Source organism: Ananas comosus, unplaced genomic scaffold (assembly GCF_001540865.1).
Source record: "Ananas comosus cultivar F153 unplaced genomic scaffold, ASM154086v1, whole genome shotgun sequence".
Lineage (NCBI taxonomy): Eukaryota > Viridiplantae > Streptophyta > Magnoliopsida > Poales > Bromeliaceae > Ananas > Ananas comosus.
In genome coordinates this window covers 2,258-7,529 of record NW_017891414.1, presented here as the reverse complement: position 1 = coordinate 7,529, position 5,272 = coordinate 2,258, and the positions used below count along the sequence as shown (strand labels likewise).

The window sequence follows — 5,272 nt, the reverse complement described above, 5'->3', positions numbered from 1 at the left end:
AGGAATTGCTTCCAAATTACATGGGTAGCTTGTGAAGGTCCCTTGGTATATTTTGGAAGTGTTTGGATGAAATCGGAGTGAAAACGGAAAATTTAGAATTTTCTGTAAAGAACGGGACCGAGAAAATTAGCAGAAAATGCACAATGTCAGAAAATTATAAAAATTGGCAGAGATGTCAGGAACAGTTTTATGAGGCTAGATTTGAAGTTTCAGATTTTTCTGACACCTGTAGAGAGAGGAATTTTTGGATTGCGACGCTAACTTTGATTAAATAGATCAAAGTGAGGCTAGAGGATAATGTGTGATGTCCCCGAGTTAATTTGAAAGTGTGGGGAAAGTTAAATATGAGTTTAGAAAGTATTTAGAGGGGTTTGGAGCAAGATGGAAGTGAAAAAAAAAAAAAGGCCTCCAATTGTGCTGCTGCTATGCAAAGTATTGGAGCTTGATTGTGTTGCAAATCTTGCTCACCTTGATCACAATGATGCCAAAATGAAAGTGAATTGTTCTTGGATTAAATTGGTAGCTTGTAGAGGTTCATGGGCATCCAATGGAAGAGTTTAAGAGGTTTCGGAACGAGTTCAACGCGCAAAAAGGCTTCAAATTGCTGCTGCCAGCCTGTTGTTAGTGCAGGGACTGAACTGCGAACCTGCAGGGACTGAATTGCGAAAGTGCAGGGACTGTTTTGTAAACTGCAGGATTACAATGCACTTTTGCCTTTGTGAAGGGTTAAATTGCAATTTTTTGGTCTTATCATTTAACCCCAGCACTTAGAAACGTATTAGGCCATCTCTCTCCATTTTCTCTTTATTCTTTTCCATTTTCTTTCCTTTTCTCTCTCTCTCTAAACCTCTAAACCGTACGAGAGGGCTTCTTGGGCAGATTCTTGAGGAAGAGGTTGGGTTCTTGATGGTTTGATCTGAGGAGAACGTGCGGAGTCGAGGTTGTTGGCTGCGAGGAAGCTTGGCTGCGAGGAAGCTTGAGGATAAAAAGGAAGCTAGCTTTCCTCTTCTTTTTCTTATTCCTTTCTTCTCCTCTCTCAAGAGAGCTATGTGGAGGGGATTTCTTGGTGGATTCAAGCTTTGTGCTGCAAAGAATTTCAGCAGCAGAAGAACTTGAGGAAGCGAGGAAAATCGGAGGTAAATGATTGATATCTTTTTATTAGAGATGATAGTATATACCCTAGATCTGATTTTAATTGGTTTCTAGGTTGTTAGAACCTCTATTGTCATAAGAAAGTTGAGAAAAGGTGTTGAGAATTATGCTGGCAGCATATGTGTGTGAGTATGCATGTATGTACCTATGAGTAATTGTTGTAGCCCTATGATAAGATTGGTTATGTTTTATGTTAGGGCTAGTTCTAATCACCCCGAATTGGATGTGGCTCAGGTTTCTTGCTTACTAAAGCATGTTTACCTTGGAGAATCCTAAAGAGTTGAGTGTGGACAGCATGCATGTATGTAAATATACATGTGAATTGGTTGTTGGGTAAGTGAATTTTAATTCCTGGTCGTTAAAGGAATGATTGTGGAGTAGTAGATAGAGCTCTCAGACTCTAAAGCCTTTCAATGATGGAGCTTATGCTGCCATGAAGTTTAGTCGAAAAGCTGCATGTTAGAAGTATAACATGTGAACCTTCGGGCTGATTGGTAGCTTTAGGAATGACATATAACAGGAGGTAAGCTCTAATATTCCTGAGTAATTGGTTGAAGCTCTTAAGTAGTTAGAGTTGTAGTATAGGTTCTTATAGAACCTGTATAGAAACAGGATGTATTAATTAGAGAGTTAGTGTATTGAACCTAAGCTCGATAATGCACTTTTGCAGGATTGAGACCCTAACTTGGAATTGATCGCGTACAAACCTAATTGAGGGTAAAACGAACACGTTGGCGAAGTCGGTTCGGCAATTCGTCGAGCCTACGCGAAGATATCACCAAAAGGACGGTTTCGGCATCAATTGTCACGAGCGCGAAATCGCGATTCTTGGAAAGTGCGGGAAGTGAATTTCTCACGTTCCGGTATCAAGTAAAGGTGGGTTGTGCTTACCGAAGCGATTAGGTCGCTTCCCATGTCAAAGTAAAGTATGGTTTCATTTGATGCATATATGAATATAGTTGTCGATATATGAATATAAATGCTTGATGCGTATGAATGAATAGGCATATATGGTGGTTGACATATTATGATTGTTGACATATGATAGTTATCAGATAAATATGAATGCTACATGCATATGAATATGAATGCTAGATGCATATGAATGTATTATAGTTTAAACTATATGAATGTCGATAATTCTAGTTGATAAAAGAACTTTGATGTTGATAAGTAATTGAGAATATGTAAACTATGAACCTAGGCAAGAGTACCTAGGATGATATATAGATCGAGTGGCATGACCTAGTGTTAGTAAACATAGGTCTGACATAAACCTAGTGTCATTGGACATAGGTCGAGTAATTAAACCTAGAGTCGAGTTCTAGGTGAAAATGACATAGAACCTAGCAAGTGAACCTAGGTTATGATGTATAGTAAGACTTAGTACATTTGAACTAAGTTGGGAATATTAGTGGTATAGCGACCACTAGGAAAGGATTGGTATCAACCTAGGAGGGTCGTCAACATAGGGTAAAGTGAGTAAACCCTCAAGTTGTGGAAATGGATTCCGGAATCCCAAGATCTATTATAACCTTGGTATCAAGGCTAGGGCGTGTGCGACGATTTTGCCGCCGAGATTGATACCAAGGCAGGATTGGGTGTGTGCGCAGTGTCCACCACCCGGAGGCTTGAACCATTGTTCGGCGTGTGCGACGATTTCGCCGCCAGATGGTTAAGCCAGCTTGTGGATCCTACCGCCTGTTGACTGAACCACTGTCGTGGCGTGTGCGACGATTTCGCCACCAGGTGGCTAAGTCATTGACCTAGGCTGTTGTTGGGTGAGGTGCGACTCGTTCGCCGCCAGACAGCTAGAACATGAGTACGGTGAGCTGTCGCCAGCTGAGGTGCATGTGAGAATTCCTTCAACTCGAGCTAGACAGTGTGCGGACTATCCGCGATCGATTGACTCAAGACCGAGTCGGGTGGCATAGTGAGATTAAGGTAAGAGCAACCTTAAGTAAGAATTTGCCAATGAATATAGTGGGCCCAAGTTTAAGGTGTAGAACACCAAGTACAAGTACAAAGAATAAAGAGCAAAACATGAACGATAATGAAATTAGCTAATGAACGAGAATAGCTAAGAAATAAAAGAACGGCTATAAGTAAAGAATGGTTAAAGATATAAAGTAGAATCAAGTAATCTACTTACATGATTGACAGGTATTGCATATTGCATAGCAGCGAGGCAAGGTATGGTTTTATTTATTGCTTAGTCAAATATCTATCTATCTATTTGTTGAACTAACCTACTGTTGCCTCCTTTGGACCTGGTGGGTCGAGCTTTTCCCTTGGGTGGCCGTACCCACTGGGAACTATATTTATATAGTTCTCACCCCCGTGTTGTTTTGGGGGTACAGGTTACACGTGAGCGGCGCAGCGGCGCGAGGACAGGGCGTAGCTCCGTAGATAGCGCCCTACCACCGAGACCAGTGATAGAAGTACCCTGAAGAGGTCCAGCTCAGAGTTCCAATTGGAAAGAAACAAATTTGTAGTAATTTGTATAAGTTTGTAATAACTTAAAGGCACATTTGGTTATGTAAATGTAAACTATTGTAAATGTCTAAAGAATCTGTGAGTTGAATGCTTGTAATAGCGTAGTTAGCATTTTATGTTTTTGATACTATGCAATCTGTGGTTGAATACAGTTCCTGTTTGGAACCTCTTGTATCGCATTGTATAGATTGTGACGCCTAGAACGTACAGGGGAGGCTCTGTCCGTTCGGCGGTNGGCCGCCGACTCCGCCGATCTCCCCACTAGGTCCAAGCGGGCACAAGTAGATATACCAATGGATGGATGGATAGATAAGGAAACCTGTAAATGACGGAAATGAAGCTACGCTACTATGCCCAATCATAATTTATGAATGCATGTACAATGAAGTAGGTAAGCAACTAACCCGTTATCATGTCCAAAGGTGAAGCTATTCACTCGTTCATTATCCTCGTTTATTTGTCCAATAATCTCATGGCTTACCCGAAGGCTCGCCTACAGCTCACTAGCCATCTCGACACGTAGGGAGAATTAACTCACACTACGGACCCGAGATCGTCTGGCGGGGCCGAATAGGCAATCCCTGGCGTGACCAACATCCGGAGCGCACTACTTGTGTGGGGCTTCCATCACAAGATTTAAAACAGACCGTGAGCATGATCCAATCCTCGTCTCGAGAATACCCTATCCTCTAGGGTTACAATCATCATATAGTCCATAGGTTTCGCATACGCTATGACTCATAGGTATCATTGTTCTTTTGCTTACTATCAACCAAATGCCACTCGTATATTTGTTTACTATTGACTAGATGCCACTCGTTCATTGTTCATCATTTTCTCTACATTATAGGATTCACAAGACTCGACCCAATCCTCACCACTCCTCTACATCTAGTATCCAATACATGCTACGATATCATCAAGGAAGGCATAAGGAAAGGCAATGCATAATAATCCTATAATGCAATAACACATGATGCAGAATCAAAATGTACTAAGACATAGGGGGGAGCCCGATTGCTTTGGGATGGACACCACCCACCTCTTGGCGATGCCGCGATAGTAGAAAGCTCGACGTTGCGGTTCTTGCATACCGCTTAAACTCCTCGGGTGCTCGTCGGATCGGCAAACCGTCTTCGCCGACGCGTTTCGAGACCTAGCAATTTGGTTTACGACCTATTAAGGTAGATCAAAACCCTAAATCTCCCAAAATCCCAATCTGTGCCCTAGAATGGCGACGAGAGGGAAATCCACGGTGCGAGCTTCGATTTTGAGCTCGAACCATCTATTTATTCCTAATAGGTTCCATTTGAACCAATTCTAAACCATAAAAACCCAAAACCCTAGAATTTCCATTAAAGGGTTGGAAGCTTACCTCTAACCTAAGCTCCAAGCTTGAGGGAGAGGGAGAGAAGATGACTTCCTCTTCTTCTTAGTCTTCTCCTTCTCTTTCTTCTTCTTTCTTCCCTTCTTCTCCTTCCTCTTCTCCTTCTCTTTCTTTTCTTTTCTTTCCTAGAGAGAGAGAGAAAGAAAGCAACTGAGGGAGAAAGAGGGGTCCCCAAGCCCTATTAAAGGCCATTTTGCAAATAGCCCCCCCCCAACTTTTCATCTTTAGAATCAGCCC

The 5,272-nt window shown here is 42.0% G+C and overlaps 1 long non-coding RNA gene across 1 annotated transcript; it reads left to right on the top strand.

Moving 5' to 3' along the window:
- Positions 1 to 772: 772 nt before the first annotated feature.
- LOC109704917 lies at positions 773 to 3,778 on the top strand. The gene is made up of 3 exons (XR_002214527.1): positions 773 to 1,136; positions 1,823 to 2,028; positions 3,513 to 3,778. It is a non-coding gene; the product is annotated as an uncharacterized LOC109704917 (long non-coding RNA).
- The last annotated feature ends 1,494 nt before the right edge of the window (positions 3,779 to 5,272 follow it).